This window comes from Dermacentor andersoni, chromosome 4 (genome assembly GCF_023375885.2).
Source record: "Dermacentor andersoni chromosome 4, qqDerAnde1_hic_scaffold, whole genome shotgun sequence".
NCBI lineage: Eukaryota > Metazoa > Arthropoda > Arachnida > Ixodida > Ixodidae > Dermacentor > Dermacentor andersoni.
Window position 1 is genome coordinate 186185970 of NC_092817.1, and position 22735 is coordinate 186208704.

Genomic DNA, 22735 nt, shown 5'->3' on the forward strand with positions numbered 1-22735 from the left:
ACGTCACATCGAGTATAGCATTTCGGCGCAGTCGACGCGCTGGAGAAAGGCAGGGTTTCATGAAGGAGTTAATGGAACGGTGTGCGAAAGTTGCATTAACAAATAAAAGGAAATATCCTTCAGAGATACATGCTAATGATACAGCTGATGCACCCAAGAATTGAGTACTAAACGTCAAGCCACCACGAAAACGAAGCCGCTTCGTATCACGCGTCGCAGCACTACGGCGACTGTAAATACGGCTGACCTCCAACTCTTAAGGCGATAGAGGATACGGAATTATTGGTCTTCAAAAGACGCGCACATCTTTTGTTTTCGTTTATATTCGGATCATATGCAGACAGACAAGCTAACTTGTAGTGTAATCATTCACCTTTGAAAGCCCATTCGGGCGCAGGTCGCGTGTACAGTGTAATACATGGCACGCCGCCCCACGACAAGCGTGTACGGAACTGCGAGATTCGCGGTACAAGTACGCAGATTATGCACTAGCTAACTAATATTGCACTAACTGTGGGATTCGGTGCAAGCGAAGATTTCGTGAGGCAGTAAGGCAAAATTGGTCCCCTACGGTCGTTGCCTGCTGTTTTTATAAGCAAAGTTTATTGCTAATCCTACTACTACCACAAAAGAGACGCTACATATTTCAGTGACGAGCGCGCCCTTCAGCCATCATGGTGAACCTTGCAGAGAAATCGGAACTTGCATTCAGCGTTAAAAGGTCAGGAATCATAAAAGGCCGCGGGCACGACTGATTGAAACGTGTCCCGTAACTGATATCTTCATCCACGGCCATACTGGGCTCTGTCCCGCGGAGGTCCAGTGCGGCCGTGCTTCGTCGTCTGGCAAAAGAGGCACGCGCTCACGTTTTGCGAGTAAATTGTTGCCAGACGACGCGGGCTAACACGCCAAGCGTCTCAAAGGGCTGCCGTGGAATTTGGCAAGGCGGTTTTATTCCGCCGTTCCAGTCTTGCGTCAAAGTCTCAATAAATTTACAGAAGGACAAAAAATTGGGGAGTTCGCAACACTTCCGGCGCCTACTGCAAAAGCACTAAAGGAAACACATTGGGGAACTACAAGGAGGATTACATTGGGAAACTATTATGATTCACTTTTGCTTCGTAATGTAGTTTCCCAAAGTATGCCCCCATGTGTTCCATTTAGTGCTTTCGCAGTAGCCCTCAGAAGTGTTTTGGGGTTGCATTGGACAAACTTTAAAGGACACAAAAAAGAAAATATTTCTTCTGCATCAGTAAATTACCTTTCTACGACACCAAAAACACCACTCTTACCACGATAAGACGCTTGGTAAGCCAGAAAAAGCGCAAGAACCGAAGACGGGTGGCGACGCCTCCTTGAAGCTCCCGCACCTGGTCGCTGTGACGTCATGGATCTTGATGGCGTCTTCTAGGGCCTACTTAAGTATATAGCAGTACAGTTTGACTACAGTGTGTTCTAAAGGAACCAAATATTAAACATGGCAAGTTTCGGGAACATATACTCAGCCAACGCGGCCCAAATGCGAAAACATACTTTGGAATCCCTGACGTCATTGTGACCTACTGACGTCGGGGTTTCGGCGCGAAATTCAAATACTGATACTTCAACCTTCATTTCCTCATCTAATAATCAAGCTATTATTTTGAAATGTGTGCCTGCAGAGTTCTCAAACAGTGATTTATTAGTCTAACCTGATTTATTCTTTCACTTAAGTGTCCGTTTGAGAAAGGTCCTGCAGGACGCACGTCAGTGCGCAGTGGGCGTCTCCCACGCAGGGACCGACTCCGTACCTGGCGGCCGCTGCGCGAGCCTGCTGGGCGGCCCATTGATGGTCTTGTAGGAGCGGGCTTCATAGGGTCTTCTCCCACTTGTCTGAGGAAGAGTCAGGCGGAGCGTTTCTACACTCCCAGAGGGCGTGTGCAAGTGTCGCCGCGACCCCGTACGAGGGGCAGGCATCGTCGGGACAGATGTCCGGGTAGATCACGTGTAACGTGGTGGGGTTGGGATAGGTATGTGTTTGTAACAAGCGTAGTGTTAGCGCCTGCAGCCTGTTTATTTTGTTGTGCGGGGCCGGAAGGAGACGTGGTCACAAGTAAAAGTGTTTAGTGATTTCATGGTACGCTACTGGGGCGTCCCTGTTCGCCTCCAACTCACAGAGACGCGGTTGCCCGGGGATGATGGGGCGATCGGTAGCGCGCGCGCAGCGTCGTGGGCTGTCTCGTTGAGGTTGGACGGGGTGCCCGGGATCCGACCCAGCTGGGCAGGAAACCAGATGACGGTGTGGTGTTTGAGGGTGCTCGGATCAGCGCCGCGGAGGACGCGTAACGCCTGGTCGGAGACGACTCCTCTCTGGAATGTTTTGATGGCCGGTCTCGAGTCACTGAATATTATCTTTCGCTTGTCGTCGAGCATTGCCAGGGCTATGGCCACTTGCTCCGCCACCTCGGCGTCGCGTGTGAGTACCGTGGCGGCGTTTAGTGTCCGCTGCGAGGACGAGACCGCTACCGCGGCGAAGGCTCGGTTGCATTGGTAGGCGGCGACGTCCACGAAAGCGACGTCGTCCGCTTTCTTGTTTATGCATTTGAGGAATGCAGTCGCCCAGGCTAGGCGTCTGCCTCGCTTGTGTTCCGGATGTACGTTTCGCGGAATGGGTGTGATCGTGATCAGATCGCGGAGCTCGCGGGGAACCGGCGTAAACTCCGGTGGATCCTGGGTGTTCTGTGGGAAGTAACCGAGCTCGCGCAAGATGTGACGGCCCGTCTTCGCTGTCGTCAGTCGTATCAGCTGCGTTCTCTCCTGAGCCTCAGCGACCTCTTCGAGCGTATTGTACACCCATGAGCAAAAGTACACGGACCACAAGGTCACCGAAAAAACAGAATTTCTTCGTAATTAACACGCATCAATGAAAACTGACGGGTGCACTAGAAAATTCGTAATGCCAAGTTTGGAATATAGTTTTTACTTTCAACTTGCATTCACAGACAGAGGAGAAAATGAGTTTTATCGTGCAATCCCTGGTCCGTATACTTTTGCTCACGGGTGTACATCCCAAGCTCGAGGAGTCGATACGACGGCGTCGTGATCGGGAGCCCGAGGGCCCGCTTCACTACCTTTCGGGTGAGTGTAGAGCTTGTCACGCTCCGATTGTTTCCACTTGTGCATTGCTGCGACGTAGGTAAAGTGATATAGGACGAATGCGTGTACGAGACGTCGCAGGTTGTCTTCTTTGAGGCCGTTGTGACGGTTGGCCACTCTGCGTACGAGTCGTGTAGCATTGTCTGTCTTTGTCGTCTGCTTGTGGACCGTTTGGATGTTTGATCCACCCGCCTCGATTATCATTCCCAGTACTCGGTTGGAGTCAACCCTGGGGAGTGGGCAAGCGTCTCTGGTGCGGGCGGTGATGTTGCGCTCGGTCGGGGATTTCCATCCCTTAGGCCTTTTGCCCTGTCATTTTGTACACTAAACCAACAGCTCCGATTTGGCGGAGGAGCACATGAGGCCCGTGTGGTCGAAGTAGGACTCGGCGGTTTCGACTGCCTCCTGCAGAACGGATTCAATAAAGCCGTACGACCCCGCGGAGCACCAGATTGTGATGTCGTCCGCGGATGGTTGAGACCTTGGTTGAGACCTTGTATCTTCGAGAGGCGTTCGGAGAGCCCGATCATCACCAGGTTGAACAGCGTCGGCGAGAGGACGAAGCCCTGGGGGGTGCCACGTTGTCCAAGCTCGACTTCTTCCGACGTGAGATCTCCGGCACGGATCACGGCCCTGCGACGGGTTAGGAAGGAGCGGACAAATTCGTAGAACCGGCGCCCGAGCCCTAGGTCCGCGATCGCCTTAAGTATTGCCGAGTGCTCGACGCTATCGAACACCTTCTCCAAGTCAAGATCGAGTATGGCGCGGGTGCCCCAAGTGGCCCCGGCGCCTACGATCCGGTGTTTCAGCAGAAGCATCGTATCCTCCGTCGAGAGCGCGGGTTGGAAGCCGATCATGCGTTGTGTGAAACTTCCATATAGCGACCGACTCTGTTGAGTACGACATGCTCGGCCACTTTACCCACGCACGACGTTAGCGAGATGGGGCGAAGGTTATTGAGGCCAGGTGTTTTGCCCGGTTTTGGAATGAGGATCGTCTGGGCCAGTTTCCAGACGTCAGGTAACTCGCTCCGCCTCCACACGTCATTGATGGCGCCCGCGAAGTACACGACTAAGGGGTCGTCCAAGTTTCGCAGGAGCTTGTTGGTTATGCCATCAGAGCCCGGGGCGGAACGACCGTTCAGTTCGTGGAGAGCCCGGCGTACCTCCTCGACGAAAAATTCGGCGTTGAGGAGGGTGTTGTCGGTACCTGTGCAATCGGGATGTAGGGTCGGCGGGCCTGTAGGTATGGGTAGGTACCTATGCACAAGGGCCTTGAGGACGTCATTCCGGCGAAGCGGTGCCTTTAGCCTGGTGAAGGACTTATGTGAGCGAGTGGCGCTGGTTCGTGCGGGTGTTGGTGTCGTCGTGTTTGAGGAGGTTCCACGTCTTGCCGTTGCCGACCTGTCCGTCGACCGAGTTACAGACCTCGTCCCACTGCTATTTGGATAGAGTGCTACAGTGTTCGGTTATGTTCTTGTTCAGTTATGCAATGCGTTTGCGGAGCCTGGGGTTTAGACGCTGGCTCTTCCCTTGTGTCAGTAGAGACTGTTTGGCCTCGAGCAAGTGGGCGAGGTGGCTGTCCATCTTCTCGATTGACATGTCCGAGCTGACTGTTCTCGTGGCCTCACCGACGTCGGCCTTGAGCTCAGCCGTCCACCTCTCGAGGTTCGGGGGCAGTGTCGGGAGGGAGTCGTGAGGCGCGAGTCTTGCGAAAGAGGTCCCAGTCGACTCCCTTGTACGACTTGTGCTTCCTGACGATGGTGGGTAAGTGAGAGGCCAGTATGAGATGGTCGCTGCCAAGATTCTCCGCAAGATTCGACCAGCGTGCGTGGGCTGTGTTCTTCAACACAAGGGAACACACAAGGGAACGCCTCGTCCGTCATTAGGGTGAAATCCAGGTCATTCGCATGCTGCCACAGCGGCGTACCCTGGGGGGTGTCATACACGTCACCCCAGGTGCGATGCGCAGCGTTAAAGTCGCCAGCGATCACGAGCCGGTTTGAGCCTGCCAGACGGATGGCTCTCTGGAATAGGCGTCGGAAACGGTGACTCTTTTGTCTAGGGCGGCTGTACACGTTGAGGATGTACACACTTTGTCGGGACGCGTCGCTTGGGAGAATCTCCGTCATGACGTTGTCAACCTCGGACGTGCCGAGGTCGCGCGTGAGGCAGGTGAGCTTTTTAGAGACCAGCGTGGCGTTACCGCGCCCTCCCGTGAGGCCGGGTAACTACTGGTAAGCAGTGAACGTGGCGGTGTGTGTGAGAGTTTCTTGCAGTAGGATTACGTGGGGCTTGGCGTCGTGGCTGCGTAGGTATTGCTGCAGGGAGCCCTCACCCCCCCCCCCCTTTCCGCGTAGTGAAACTCCTGCAGTTCCACTGACCAATGCGGAACATTTCATCTGGCCTGGCCATCTTGATGCTTGTTGGGGTCGGCCCGGGCGCCCGACGGTAGGAAGAGGACCACGTGTGCTGGTGAAGTGGGCGTGTGGTGTTGTGGCGAGACAGGCTTATCCGCGGCAATGGCGGAGGTTATGACATTTTCGATATAATGTTCGACTGTTCCAAACCGTTTACCGTTGGCCGTGAGGGTGGACTTCACGTGGGCCATATTTTCTCCGAGAAAGCGGAGGCTCTTTTAATTGCTGACAGCGTACTTTAAAACTGGCCTAACTCGGGTTGCAGTTCTGATCGGGCGCGAGCGACGGCGCGTTTCTTGGGCGTGCTCCCGCCGTCGGCGCTACCAGCGCTAACAGGTTGCGGCGGTGTTGGGCATAATGCGGCTGGCACAATGGCTGCGCGCGTTCCTGTCGTTTTGTACTCGTATCCAGCTTTTCTGGACAGGAGGGTTTAGTTCGCGTGAGCGCCGCCACGTGGCGTACTGACCTTAAGCTTTTCAATCTTCCCGCTGTGACGCGTGATGACGTCAATAAAACAAAATAAAATAATTAAAAGCTATTCCTGGGTATTGAACCTCGCCACAATGCTTGTCCCGCAGGCGTTATCACTGTTCCTGATAAAGCGTAGCCGCTCGTCGCATGGAAATGATTCATCATCCTAAGAGCGTTTAGTCGCAGTGAGCGACGATGAATTCGGGGATTTTGATACGGTTCATTTATTCTCATTTCCTTTTTTTATACTAAGGAGTAAGCAAGCTAGGGTAATCGTCTGAAGCAACCCGCAGCAGCCTTTCTTCAGTCGGCACATTATCTGAACTTCCGAACATCGCACAGCGTCTACGAGAGACGCCGTCGTGGACGGCTCTTCATTTTGACTTGTCGATTTCGTTAAGCTGCCCCCAATTATTTCCCTAGCGACTTTTCTATCCGCACTCATAGGCCACCGCAGCAGCTCCAAATCTAGATGTGCATAACTATTTAGATGGATACATGGAGAAGTTGGTTTTGCACTTTGAGGCAAAAGGCAGACGCAAGAATTGTACAAACCTTCTCCGTGGGGTCGTCCGTTAACATGCTATGGCCGAAGCTGCTCACACTATTACGTCCCATTTACTGGCCACCGGGCAAGGTGCACATTTGGGCATGACATATACAGTACTTCCAGTTACTTGTGTAAGTACAGCCCTGTCACGGTTATCCACGTGCATAAAAGAAGACCACTATTAAAGATTATTGTTCAGTAATATATGCGGGATTTGTCCGTTCTCTATATTGTCTACCATGTTTTCGTTCCGCCTATATAATATAACCGCACTGTAGACTAGCAGATGTCGAACGCCAAAATGGCTAACCACATACTCAAAACCTGGCGCGCAACTCCTGACACTTGTATTCAAGAGTTGTGCGACCCCCAAAAACATTTTTAAGGAATAGTAAATAATAAATTGTGGGGTTTCATGTGCCAAAACCATTATCTGATTATGAGGCACGCGTTAGTTCGGGATTCCGTTATAATTTGGACCAGCTGGGGTTCTTTAACCTAAATCTATGTACACGGGTGTTTTCGCATTTCGCCCCATCAAAATACGACCGCCGCGGCTAGCATTTGATCTCGCGACATCGTGCTTAGCAGCCCAACACTACATCCACTAAGCAACTAGGAATGTTGGCAGTTCGAGGAAGGTGATAGTCGGCACTTGAGACAATTTGTTTGCATCGTCATGGCGCGAGAATTGGTACCAGTCGTCAAAGAATGACCGCAGAGTGCATTGTATTTAATGTGATGGAGTCCGCGCCCAAAATTTTATACCCGAATCACCCTGTAACGACTGACGACCAGGCATCTCGCTTATATGTGCAGTCGCCTGACAGTTTCCGGGCGCTGGCGTCGGCCACAAGACCTACTTAACCTCTCTACAACACTTGCCCATATTCTCGCCTTATTTCGCACCATCGGGTTTCGGCTGAACTCCTTCAACAGCCAATTTATTTGTGCAGAATTTTGGCTACCAACTTTATGTTTTTTTTTATGTTTAAGTCATATTTTATATTTAAGCTAGTACTGTCCTGAGATTTCCAGTGAGTTCACTTTTCCCGAAATGCCTGCAGTTTTGTCAGCCTCTGCTCATATTTTGGAGGATTATTACTAGACGCTGAAACCATAGCACGGCCCCTACCATGCTGCTTAAAAATAAATTTTATTTTCCTGAGGTCTTGTGCAAGCTTCTGTCTTGCCATTCATCAACTTCCTGATTTCCCTGTCACTTATATCCCATTTTGACGACTACGATCCCACGGAAGTTGGCAATGATGTAATGACCATGAGATTAAAGCCGTTCTACCGTGGACACTAAAGCCGCTTTTGCTCACTGCGAATGAAAATATTGTATTAATGAGCGCCAATCTTAAGCATATTCATTCACAGCCGAAAAAATTATGGGGATCCCATGCACTGTGGGAATCGATGTAAGTGAAGCTTTTATGTTGTTTGCTTATATTGACGAGAAGTAGCGGTAATGCTGACTGCGAATGTATAATTTCTTAAGCATTTAGTGCAATACGAGAGTAGCGAGTTGATGGCAAATGTCACCTTGCGTGCACCACTGCTTTTTGTCCGCGTAGTACACAACTTACAGCGAGACTTGTTTGCTTGAGGCATTGTTGTGTGCCAATGTTTATAACTCATGAGGGGGTTGAGCATTGTCACTGCTTCACATGGCACATTGCATCGCGGCTGACGTGTAGGCAGAACTATGAGGATCTACGTGCTAAAACCATAATAAGATTATGAGGCACGCCGTAGAGTCGGACTCCCGATTAATTTTGAAACCCTGGTGTTCTTTAACGTGCACCTAAATCTAAGTGCACGACTGCTTTTGTATTTCGCTCCCATCGAAATCCAGCTCCGCGGTAGGGATCCAAACCACGACGTCGAGCGGTGCCATAGCCGCACAGCTACCGTGGCGGGCACAGAAGCGTTGATTTGACGTCCGACCGCTTCCTTAGTGTTGCATAGACCCTACGGCGATTTAATGTGGCTTTGCATCTGCACGCCCTCCGTGAATATTCCGCTTGACGAATTTGCATGGTGTTTGTTTTTGACAAAAAGCAGAACCGTACAGTACTGTACCTTCCATTTGGCCCACAACTGTTGTCGTGTCTATAGTAGTAGCGTTTCCTCACCTTCGTTTCCTTAACATAACCTTTTCTCTGTGACAACCCTCCCTCCTGTATGGGAACTGCGAGCGAAGAGTGGCAAGGCTGTTAATCACTCGTTTCGCGATTGCCGCCGGTTTTACCCATTCTCTGCCTCATCTCCTTGCTTCCTCTCTACCATTCTGTTTACCTCTCCTCAGGACTCGCACGTTAGTAGAGCGGTAAGCGCTGCAGTTTCTTCAATGCTTTTGTGGGGGGTCACAGGTAATTACAGCTGTAAAGAGGCTAATATAACGACGCCCAGAGAGCTCCAGAGAGCACTGTGCGCATGTGACGCGATGAAAGACGCGAATGGTCTAGTTTGTTTACTACAGACCTACAAGACTTTTTTTTTTCAGTATGTTTATTATTTGCATTGTCCACAGGTATACTGTGGAGGCAGTTCCTTTATACTGCATTGTAAAAATAAGTGAACTTGTTTTCGAATTATATTCTCTTATAATGTTGTATTCTTGCTATCAATGTCGTGCGTAATCTACACAGAGTGCTCAGGCGGCCTCTAATGCTTTCACTTTTTGCTTGATTACGCCCGCCGTTGTAATGCAAATAAACGGAGCTTGAACTCATTTTCGCAGAGATAAACGCTGAATAAAACGCTGACGTCACGCTGAACAAAATACGCGGCGAGGTATGGCAGATGAATAAGTAATTGCCAGGATTGGTATTTGGTAAACGTTAATTACTAAGAACGGCGGGGGCTTATACTACCGCAAAGGACGCATGCTGGGTGGTGACTCCAATCATTTGCTCGCTGCATGACACATCTACACTGAAATTAAACTGGTTTCAGAAATTCACGCTTATATTCTCTCGACCCTTAACGGCGACTTCGCCTGCTACCTGAACTCTTTCTTTTTTTCTCTCTTTTTGTACCTCGCTCCTTTCCCAATCTACGGGGACGTGCTTCCACCGACGTTCGGTTCTCCTTTTTTTAATGAATTCATTCACTCATTCATTTAATCCTAAATTGCTGCAAAAGGTAGCGTCTCACCTCAATAATCATCCTCTCTCTCACCTGGAATCTGCCATTGCAAAACAACGCTGCTATGTTGCATATGGCTGGCCGTCGCATATAGAATTTTCTAGGAATATCCAGCAGCGCGCATGCAATTTTCGGTTGGTGATGAGACAGTACAGAACCCCTTCTCTGATACTTCCACACTTAACCCTCTGCTCCGTGAGCAACTATTACCCGGTTCGAAGGCAGACCACTATCGGCGAAAAATATCCTGTGAACTTGGTCTAAGCATCATTCAATTCACAAGGCCACAGAAGACCAACCGTGCTTATTGAAAGTGCCTGCACTGTGTGTACTGCAGGGTTCACTCACGCCACCTCTTCATTATTTTTCGTTATCTCTCAGTTTATCTCTCTGTTTATCGTTATCTAGGGCACGACAGCGCAGCGGGTATGGCACGCTCAGGCTGGTTCTTGTTACAGGGTGCTATCCCCTGGGCGGTCTGTTCTTGGTTTGTTCCCCCAAGCCAGAACTTTGGTGTCAAGTTATCACTACCACTGTCTGAATCATAGCGCTGGAAGCCGGTTCTGGACGAAGCTTGCTTCACCAACTGGCAACCGGGGCGTGCGACGACTACCCTCGACACAGCGTGCGGAAGCCTTAAATGCCAGCCATCAACAGCGCACGTTGGGCGCGACAGCGCACCGGGAATGGAACGCGCACGCTGGTTCTTGTTACAGGTCAGTTACCTGAATAATGCGGCGTGTGTTAGGAGCTGTAACTACTGTTTATGTGTGGTCTCCTGCCCTGTAGAGCTTCATGATTTGTTTAAGCTGTTTTTGCTGTTGTATTCCAACATTCACAATGCTTTTTCTGCCCTTCTGCTCATACTTTCTGGAGACGTTGAACCAAATCCTGGTCCAATGTACAAAACTGAAGCTGATGCATTTGCCCAGGCTCTAGAATCAATTCGAAAGCTTGAAAATTGTCCCGCTGCTTCAATCGCTGTACTTAAGGAGACGAAACAAAAGCAAGAGGCAGCAAAAAACGAAATCAAGCTGCTCAGTGCAAAAATCATAAAATTAGAATCCGCCACTTCTTCGTATTCCACAGCCGAAGCCCGGACAAATTCTGATGCTATAAGCAACGTTTCCAAGCAAGTGGCAGCCATATCTTCAAGATGTAATGACACTGAAAATAGACTACGCCACTCGAATCTCTTGTTTTTTGGAATAGATGATGATCCCAAAGAAGATTGGGCTGCATCCGAGCAAAAGATTGTCAAGTTTTGCTTAGAAAAACATGGCGCGTCCACGACAGCTCAACAATTCGAGCGCGGGCACCGTTTGGGCAAACATTCGCCAGAAAAACGCAGGCCAATCAGCAAAGGTCACTTTTTTCAAAGACAAAGTGCGTATCTTGGCTTCAGCACCTAAACTTAAGGGATCGACGTTTTCAATCCGGGAGGTTGTTTCTCCCGCGACGCGATAAGGGAGGCGGAAATTAATTAGCTTTGCTAAGAATAATAACAAAGCTTTTAAGTTGCATGTTGACCGAATGCGCATAGACTCTGAGATGTACACCCACGATGTCTCAACCAATGCACTTGTCATGGTCAACAGATAGCTCCGGCACAATACGCATGTGCGCAATCACCATAAACCAAATCAAACGTTTACTTCTTCATCCTTATGACCGTCGTTTGCTAACATCCGTGGTATTATGTCAAAGCGCGATCTTGTTTCTTCTTTTCTTGACGATTGCAGTTCGGATGCTCTTGCTTTTACAGAAACCCGGTTAAACCCTGGAATAACTGACAACGAAATTTTCCCCGGTAACACAACCTACAACATGCACAGGCGCGACCGAGATAAGAAAAGAGGGGGCGCTGTCATGATAGGAATTAAAAAGAATATCACATCTTTTGTTGTTCAAGCCCATACTAACCTCGAAATCATTTGGGTAGCTCGCTCTGTATCAACCGTGAATGTACTGCTCGGTAACTGTTACCGTGCGCCGGATTCTGATTTTTCCTTCGTAACTGCATTACTTGACAGTATTAATGAAGTAATTGGTCTGTATCAGGCAGTTATAATGTACCTATTTGGAGACTTCCGTTTTCCTTTAATCGACTGGGTTAATTTATCCGCTTAGTGTCATATGTGCACAAGATTTATTTCCTTAACATTATATTTTAACCTATTTCAAGTAGTTAATCAACCGACTTGCAATTCCAATATTTTGGATCTCATTTGAACAACAGCTCCAGCAACTGTCAAACATATAACTTACTTAGATGGATTCAGTGATCACCAGCTACTCCAAGTGACCATCGATATTCCGTGCGCGTCCACCGGTTCCACAACAAAGGAAATTAGAGACTACAATAAAGGTAATTATAATATCATCAATTTAGAACTAGACAACTTTTTTATTGATGTATTGGAGCCATCCTTTTACAACATATCTGTCAATGAAAAATGGGTTCTATTCAGAGATAAGTTGTCTGCATTGATTGAAAAGCACGTTCCTCTTGTTACTAACGATTATTCCAACCCATGTTTTACTAAAACTCTTCACAGAATGAGAAACAAGAAAAAACGCCTATATGAAAACGAAAAGCGCGTACAAACAACATTGGCTTGGGATAAATACAAAAGCAATCTAAAAGAGTACTGCGTAGCTTTACTGGTCGCCAAGAATAAATATTTTTCAAAAGACTTACCGGGAATTCTTACAAGCAATCCAAGAAAATTCTGGAACATAGTTAACCCAAGTAATAAGTGAGTAATATTTCATTGCAGGATAAAAACAACGCACCTATTACGGACAGTCAATGTCCGACAGCATTAAACTCGTTTTTCACATCCGTCTTTACAAGAGAAGATAGTTGTAACACACGTTTTGTTCCCGATTTTGATTTCCAGTACATGGCTCCCATCACTATCACTTTAAAAGGTGTAGTCGATCTCACAGATAACTTTAAGATATCCTCATCCTCTGGCATAGATGGTATAAATTTTAAGATACTAAACACACAATACTAGTATCAAGCAAAATTCTCCTACACCTATTTAACCCCTTCCTTACAACTGGTATGCTTCCTACGGACTGGAAGATAGGAAAAGTAGTCCCTGTCTTTAAGAAACGTAACAAGAGTTCTAGTGATAATTACCCTCCTATATCACTAGCGTGCATTTGCTGCAACATGCTGGAACACATTATCGCATCCCATATATATTATCATCCTGAATGGAATAACTTCTTTTACCCGGAACAACATGGTTTCCGAAAAGGATTTTCTTGCGAAACCCAACTGCTACAATTCACGTCAGACTTACACTTTGATATGAACAGTAATAAACAAACTGACTGCACCTTTTTGGACTTCTCGAAAGCATTCGATCGTGTAGCCCACAGTCGCCTGATATCAAAGATCTCAGCAATTAAACTCGACTCACTAACCCTATCATGGATTCGTAATTTTTTTTACTAATCGCGAACAGTTCACTGTTGTTGATAACTTTTCCTCTGGCCTCTCTGACGTCACCTCTGGTGTACCTCAAGGCAGTGTACTTGGACCTCTTCTTTTTTTAATTTACATTAACGACTTACCGAGCAATATATCATCTTCTGTACGATTATTTGATGACGACTGCATTGTATACCTTTCGATTAACTATCCCTTTGACCGCGCAGCACTCCAAAATGATCTTGCACAAAAATTACAATTATTCAAAAAATTATAGTAACCAGTCAAGTGTAACCCAAATAAAAATCGATCTTTCGTTGCAACCACCAACTACTCGCCGTGATATTGCCCTTCTATTATTATTTCATAGATTAGTTCACACAGTTGGCCTAGCCTTCTCAAACCTCAAAAAAGCATCCTCGACGTCACAACGACTGAACAGTCAGTTCAGCTACACCCGAATTTATGGCAACGCACACGCTTTTTATTTTTCAGATTTTCCCCGTGCGGTCCGTTTATGGAACGCTCTACCAGATACCATTGCATGCCAATCTAAACACAATGCATTTCGCAATTTGCTAACCGATGAATATACCGTTTCAACCATCTAAACACGTCATGTCTTTTGTAATTTTCCTGCATTTTTTCTACAAGTTACTGAAAGAATTTCAGTGGTCCCAATTTTTTACAATACTTACTACTTTATAACATGCAAAAAACGTTTACAATGTTATTATGCTATTATGTTATTGTTTACCACCTATTGTTATTGCTCTACATGTTGTATTTGCTAATGTATTAATTTTACATGTTGTGTGTATACTCCTTTCATTATACGGATGTTTAGTTTTTCGCGATTCCATACAAATATGTTACCGTATTTCGCCCCTTACACTATGCCTTCTCGAAAGCCTGTAAGGTACATGTAAATAAATAAATAAATGAATAAATAAATAAATAAATAAATAAATAAATAAATAAATATTTTATGACGTAGCACTAGGATTGTTAAAGTGGAAAAAAGTGTAAGCGTCACGCTGGTCACGTGGGAGAGGTAGAGAGGAGATGGGACCGCTTAGAAAAGTTTATATATATATGCATGGTGGTGTGCTCCAGACCCTAGAAGAAACAGGACGTGTGCCGAATGAGGAACTGAACAACACTGCAATTTGGTAAATGTGGCATAAATCATGGAACCGGGACCTCACAGACGTAATGCTCACCGCATTTCTCTCGCATTTACCGCTAAATTACCATTAAATTTTTCCCCTTCCCACGTGCAGGGCACCCAATGGGGCACGTCTATGATTAAACTCTTTGCCTTCCACACTTCCATTATCTGCCCTTTTCATTGGTATGCTGAAATTTTTTTTTTGTCGGCGGCCTGCTTCATCTCTCACAGGACGAAGTATAAATCGAAAGAAACCTAGCTGCGCTAGTCGAGGGCAGTTCTTTCGGATTCCTGACGCGTCGATTTAAAAGATACATTTCCTATCAAAGCCTAAATGAGAGCGATACAGGCCATTTCAGTTACGGTAGCTCGTGGGTTTGGACTAACGACGCTACTCACGCAGAAATTTCATCTTTTTCGCGATTGTGAACTGGAGTGAAAGTCAGGAGGGTGACACGCCTTCCCGAAATAAAAATTCGGAATGGCCCTTTGTTTTAAGGTTGGACGTACGTCAACGACCCACAATACAAAACACCTCCAAGTGCTTATCAGCTTACAAAAGGGGAAGTCAGATGAGACCTTTTCAAGTGGATAGGCTTTAAATTATCATAAGGACAATTTTACTTGAAATTTCTTTCCTTGCCATCGAGGCGAAAGCAGGCTAATAAGCATTTAAATTTCCTTTATTCTTGAGACCTTCTGTTAGTGTCCAGGTTGCTGTCATTTACAACTTCTGAGATTAAAAAGTCAGTTGTGAATAAAAGATTATTTGTACAACAAAAAACCTAGTCCCTTTCTCACTATTCACTCAATGGAAATGTAGCATGTCGATACTGTCAAGTTGTAGCGGTGTGAAGAACAAGGCAGCTCCAACAGAGTGAGTCACGAATATAACTCATTACAAGGCGAGCTTGCGCTGGAAAAGCAAATAATGAAAGCACAATGATGGCTGCGTGCAAAATAGTGCTTCCTCTGAATCTGATCTATGAATCAAGGCATCGGTCCATCAGATTGGAATGGTCGTACATTGCAGCGCAATCGCGGGCGCTGAACTGTGATCGAGAATGTATACGCCAGTATTCGCTTCACGCGTGCAATCTGATTAGATAACTCTCTTTCGCTATTGAACCAGTGACGACATTATGGATACTTGAAATACATGCAGGCGCGTCTTGAGCTAAGCGATAACCTTGGAACAGTGGTGGGACGCTAAAGGAAGCTCACTCGTAAAAAATAATAATAATGTACTGTTGCTTCGAATATTAGCTGAAATATAATGCTCGTGGTAAGAGTGGCCCCCAAGACTGCACAGTGGCGCAGACATAGCAAAAGTCGCGGGACTAATCACTTTCAGACTATTGGAAGTTATTAAACCTGTTCTTCGCGTGTCAATGTTGCGCTGTATTTCAGGGGACAGTTCCATCATGAGCACTGTGTCGGAGCTCATATTTCACGTGACTTTACATATGTTAGCAATAACTGTCACAAAATTACAGTATTTACTTTTTTTATGTATTAACATTTGACAGCCTAAATATTTGCCGCAAACACCCATCCTAATACATTAGTACTTTTGTCCACGCTATCCGCGTGTGTCCATTATGTCCACACTGCTCCATCAATTGCAAAGTACTGAAGAATATATTCGTGACACGGTTCAACTTTCTGTAATCTACAAAGAAGCGTAGTGTGTTGTCTTTCTTTCGGACTAACACTACAATATCGAATGCTTTCCCCAAGCACCTGTTTTATCGCGAAAGCGTAAAGGGTCCGGTGCCTCAGAAAATCTCGTGTCGGCGTCGGCGGCATTGTCAGTGAGAAAAAATTTTCGTACATAATTCGGCGTATGTCTATGCCATGCCTTGCTAGATCAACAGCGCATACCTTTTATGGTAAATCTCCTAAAACTGAGAAAATGGGCTCTGTTCTCCGACTCAAAATCGGCATTACAGTGCACGTAGTCAGTTGTCGGTTGTCAAGAACAGCTGACATGCGAAATCGTGAAACTTCACCATCACGTCCAACAAGATCACGAGGTTGTCTTTCAGTGGGTACTTGGCCATTGTGAAATGAGTGGCAATGATTCCGCCGATAACGCTGCTCGCACAGCACATCAAGGAGAGCACAACTTTCGAATTCCGCTTTCGAGGGCAGACGCCGCAAGGCCGTTTTTACACGTGAAACGCAGTCGCTCACTGGCCGAGTGGAACTCGCCAAACTTAAGACTTACACGACTGCATCGAATAAACACCTCACTGCAACTCCGACCTCCATTCGGACTTCCCCGACGTGAAGCTACGCTTCTCCGTCGCCTTGGGTTAGGAGTTGCCTTCACAAAGGCCTGCTCTACATTAATTGGAGTGACCGACAGTACAGCACCTGAGGTCTCCGGCACCGAAGAAAATATCGAGCACCTGCAGTGCCACTGTCCACGATATGCCCCAGAAAGGCAAGAACTTGCTAATGTTCTCCAAAAACTGGACAATCGGCCGCTTTCAGTGCAGGTGCTGCTGTAATACCGCCCCCATCGGTCGTCGGTCCCATAAAGTGGTGAAGGCATTTTTGTGCTTCTTGAGGGCGACGGGCTCGTGTGAATGTCTGTGACTACTAGTGCAACAACTATTAAACCACACGCATCAGTGAACTCACCGCTAATTTTGTTCTTTCCTCCCCTCCTCTCTCGCCCTGTTGTCTTTGTTTTCCCCTTCCCGATTCCCCCGGTACAGGGTAGCCAACCGGACATTATTCTGGTTCACCTCCCTGTCTTCTGCTTCTCTTTTTCCTTCTTTCCTTCTTTCTTTTCTTCTAAAACTGAATTGTTAAAAGAGTGAAACAACGTTAAAAATCTGAAAATGATGTAATTTTCTTGGCGCGGCGGTGCACTACCTCCGGGATCGGGCCACGAAAGAGACCGCATTTCTGCCAGAACGCTCGCCTTCATACATAGCGTTCGCCGCCAGCGTTTCCCGGTAAACATTACAGTTACATAAGCTGCATTTGCCGGGAAGCGTGAGAAGCAGTCGGGGATCTTTGAATGCTATCGCGTTCCCCTCTTAAATGCAAAGCTTAACTGTCCCGCGACTTTTTATTCTTAATGACACCAGGAAATTGAGCCTGATGCCAGCAACGCTCAGAAATGTAATCGGGAGCGCACACAATGTTCTCGTACACCTTCTGTGATGTACCGTAGCACTGAGGTGCTTCTTGTAAAATGTATAAGAATCCGTTGCAGAGGCAGAAGTGCACGTCTGCGCACGTGCTTTTAAACTCATGAACTTCATTTGTGCCAAGAAAACCTGTCCATGCTTTCGCACTTGCTCCATAGGGAGCCTAATGCACTATCAATATACGGGCTATTTTAATTGCGCCGAATAAAAATACTAACCAATATAAGTCTTCGTGAGATCCTTTTATAATTCGAGTGTTCATATTGGTAACCTCTAGATACGGATAAGTTGAGACGTTGTGTGTGTAATTAATGAAGCTACGCTAAATATATTTACAAGTATTGATCCTAAATGGCTAAAGAATATTAGTTGTTTGGAGCCTGGTCCTCGAGCTTATCTAGCCGAGCGAAGACATTTTGATTAAACATGCTTCTGTAAGAGCTATGCGAGCAAATATTTTCTAATTAAATAGTGTCGGAAAGCGTAAGTTACGCAGAAAAAGAGTCTATAAAGTCAACCTGACCGCCCACAACTTTTGTGATGTGAATAATATGGCTACGTAAGCGTGTTCCTGGTAGCCAGTCCGCTTTCGATTTTTATTAAGAGGAAGCTTTAGCTGGGGAAAAACTCCGACGCAGCCTATTCAGATACATGCAAAAGGCAAAAACGCTTTTCTGAGATACCCCTCACAGATTTTAATGAAATTCGTTGCATTTGAGAGAGAAAGTTAAGTTCTAGTGACTGTTCAAAGCAGAATTTCGATTTAGGGCCTCAATCTTGTTGAAAAGATTTTCAAACATTCGGCAGTTTGAATACAATAGAAGCACCAATTTTACAAATTATTAGCTCTGTATCAAAAACAGATATCGCGGTTCTGTAAACGGCATACACTAGATCATTGAAAGCGGACAAATTTGATTTGTCATTAGATTTCTTGCGTGATTGTCTTACGTTGTGTGCAATGGTTCCGCAAAAGCTGCATTTACATATTATTGAATTTATTGAGGTTCATGTGTAACGCATCAATTTTGTCCGCTTTAGATGTACTATTAGATGCAATTCACATATTTGTTACATAATTTTTCTTTGCTGAGTTACAGTGTTGTAAGTTTGATAGTTTCGTTTTCTGAAGATGTCAGATTCTTTCCACTTTTTAATAAAAAAGTCGGCGACCTATATCCAACATTGGAAACAGTCACTATATTTTAAATCTTTCTTTTAAATGCAACAAACCTAGCCAAATTTGGTGCAGTGGTGGCCCAGCAAAACAATTTCTCCTTTTACATGGATTTCGATAGGAGCACCTGAGCTAAAGCTTCCTCTTAACGCTGCTTATTGGAAGGCAAGCAGTTCACTGTTTTAATATACCAGCCAACAGGTGCCGCCGAAAGCTTGCTTATTCGTAGAAGCGACACATGATGCAATGATGGTGCAGGTTTAGTGCGTCGCTGGCTTGAAGACAGTGAGTGAGCTGCCGGTAGCGGCTCACGGAGCCGCGCCGATGGTGACGGTGCCATCGTGATGAAATCTGGGGCGATGATATTGACGGCTCAGGCGTCTTTTATTTATGCCTTGATTTCGGTTTCAGAAAGAGAGCGCTATAAATGCAGAGTCATTCGTTCTTGTCTCGTAGATTTAAATACGAGATTAAATAAACTCTCTTTCCCATTCAACTCGGAGAGTAGGCATAAACAGGGAAGCATACATACACACACACACACACACACACACACACACACACACACACACACACACGCGCACGCACACACACACACACACACACACACACACACACACACAGGCACACACACATACACACACACGCACCAAAATGTACGCACGCATGCACCCGGAACTGCACGCACACACAAACGCGCGTATGCTCCCACACGCATACGTGCACGCACTCGTGCGCATACACATTCAAACACGGAGACACAAACAAGCGCACACACACAAATACAAGAACACACACACGCACGCTCAGCGCGTGTACACGCATACACCCTCCCTCTCCTTCCCTGCTGCCTCGCAGAAACATGCGGGTGCAAACAGACTGAATGGCACTCGTTATGCAATGACCGTTCGAACTCCAGCTGTAACAAATGTCTTTACCGTTTAAATTTGGCGCTTCTTGAAGTCAATTTGCCCCCTGCCCATAGGGTACAATATCATTTGCTCCTGCTGAAAGCACTGCAATTTATAGTTATTTTTAAATCTACGCAAAGTCCAGGAGGCAGAACTGCGGGTCCACTTTTCTGGCTTCTTCATCGAGAATGAAACATTCATCCGAAAATCTTTGAAGGCGTTGAAGGAGAAGTAAAAAAGGGAGCCCAGTATACGATAATTGCACAAGGTAACTGCTCTTACAATGAAATTCAGGAAAGCATTCTGCCTTTAGGAGTAGCAGTCAGAAGTTGCCTATGGAACGATGATCAGCATGAACAAACTTTATTGAATTCGCCGAAGGGTCTCCACCCTCCCCTTTGCAGGGGATGCGGGGGGGGGGGGGGGACCCAACTTAGGCGTCGGGCACGATCCCATGGGCCCTGGCGGCGTCTTCGGCCTGCCGGATTAAGCGTGCCTGTTTTTTTTTGGGTCGGAGCTGAGGAGAGCGACCACCCACCCCCGCCCGCGAGGGAGTTCGACCCTCATGATAGCCTCCGGGCAGGCTTAGAGCAAGCGGCTCAGGTCCGCACTGTTGTTACAGAATTTACATTCATCTGAATAAATTTCCGGTGTATAGTGATTCATTGTTACCGGACTTGGGAACGTTTGTGCCTGAAGGAGGTGCCACACCCCCACCTGACTCTTGCTTAATGTGCCGTGTGCTGGAGGGTAAACCTTCCTGCTTAGTCTATAATGCACGTGACCTCTCTGTAACTGGAAATCCTTTCAAATCCCTTGTCCTCCTTCTCCCATCTCGAAGAGGTCGATCCAGAGGCTCGGGCTGTGAGTCCTCGTGCCGTCCCGTGTGCACTCTATTTGCCCGGCAAGTGCCTCGAGCGGCCAGTCGCGCGGCAATTTCGAGTGCATTTACGAGCATGTTTCATGCTCGAAAAAAACGAAACACTTTCACGTAGCACGTATTGAGCAACAGAAAGCTGGATCGGGTGTTTCGCGTGCCTTTCTAAATTTTCTTGTCGAAGGTTTTCATCTAATTATAATATTTGACAAGTTGAATAATTAAGACTAAATGTCTAATTTGCTGGGATGAGAAAAATAAATTGAATATGTCTAAGCGACGACAAACAACATTACCTTGGTTCTCTCGTGCTACGTGGTATTGGCATATCTTTAAACTCTAGTTCAAGTTCGCTGGGCCATCTGTATAACAAATCTTACTCTATGCCAACGATGTCATTTATATAAACGCTAAAAAGTAAGGGGCCCAGTACGCTCCCTTGAGGTACACCACCTTGTATGCGCACCTTGTATTGTAGACAGTATGGGACAGATTCAAGCGGGCATTCCTATGTCGAGATAATTGCCCCTCTTCCCCGAAAAAGCGTCACCCCTTTACGCCCTGAGCAGACACAAACGGCTGGATCCAAAGGAGGAGACACGAACGGGAAGAGCTCGTCGACTTCTGAACCTCAAAAACGCACTGAGACTTCCGCAGATTGCCCAAGTTTTCCAAAAAGACATCGACTACCAGAAGACCGCAAGGGGTTGTTGAATGCCGTCTTTGGCCCCGTGTTAGGCTGTACCGCTCGAGACTCGGATAGAGTAACAATCATATACCAATGCAGTGAACACATTCTTTTCCAGTTTTTTCATCATAACGATGCCCGCCTTTGTCGTCCTTTCATGATTCTAGCGGTGAAGACCAACGTCAACCGGTCGAGATCACATCAGGGCATAGTTATTGAGTGAATACGTCACAGTTCAAACTGTCTAAGGCCTTACTAAAATCAATAAAAAGGCCTAAAGCAAAAAAAAAAGTTGGCTTCAATGTTCCAGAGTATAACTTCCTTCAGTGTATAGCTGTTTCCGTCAATCGACCTTTCTTAAATCCAAATTGATTGTTAGACAAAGAATCTTACGCATCAGAAAAAAATTGGCTTCACGAACGAAAATTATATTGCCACGAGGCGCTGCAGGAGCGAACGATGATGAGAGGACTGACGAAGATGACGATCGCCGATAGTCACGCGCACAGGCTCCATCTTGTATGCCTGACATGCAGCCCGTTGTATATATCTTGGAGAGTGTGGGTTTTTCAAGTTTCAAGACGGATCTACGCGGCGGACGATGCCAGCGCACGGTGCGGACGAGGATGCTTCCAGCAGGTAACCAACCGTGCCTCAACCATCCGCCACCAACAAAGTCTTCGTCTTCACACAACCCCGTGACCCAGGTACATTTTCCGGCTCTGACAACATCGACGTCGAAGACTAGCTTCAACTGTACGAAAGATTGAGCTCTAGCAACAACTGGGACCTGACAATGATGCTAGCGAACACCATCATTTACGTGGCAGGCACGGCACAAGAGTGATTTCTGAACCACGAGCAGAAATCTACGAGAGGTATGTAATCAAAAGCTCATCAAACTGTTCAGCAGCCCCGTCGGATGCCGTCGTGCTGCGCAGAAAGAACTTCCATGCCGAGCTCAGACTTGCACAGAGTCCTATGTGACGTACATCCAGGACGTGCTCACGCTCGCACAGTGCAACTCCTCCACATTGCAAGACGTCATCAATGAATGCCGACGTTATGAAGAAGAGAAATCACCGCGTTACTCAGAACTTCACACGTCTTCCGAACACGGCTGCGACCTCTACCTGCGAGGACCTCCAACTCCCACCCGTTCCTGCTGCATCCGACAATATTGTGCGCATCATCCGCCGCGAGATTGACGCTGCCTCCCCATTACCCTTCAGGTGCATAACCGCGACGAGTCCCATGCAACCATTTTTCTTAACCAAACCGTTGTGGGTCAAGAACTCGCGAAGGCAGGATTACAGACGCTTTGCCCAGTCAACGGACCTGACTACTGTCCACACGCCGCACCTCAAATACACAGAAGCCCGAGCATTCGTCCTCGCTATATGAACTCCGAAGAATGGCGCATTTCCAATGACACGGCTATCTGCTTCTGTTGTGGAAGCGTTGGACAGATTTCTTGCCATTGTCGCAGTGCTTAAAACTTGCAGCCTTGGCAGAGCTATCGAAACATCTGACGTCCAGGTGGTAGTTTCCGAGTGCCGGTCATG

General features: G+C 46.9%; 1 pseudogene; it reads right to left on the reverse strand.

Moving 5' to 3' along the window:
- Positions 1 to 4782: 4782 nt before the first annotated feature.
- Positions 4783 to 22735, reverse strand: part of LOC126531888 (uncharacterized) — a 54824-nt pseudogene continuing 36871 nt past the window's right edge.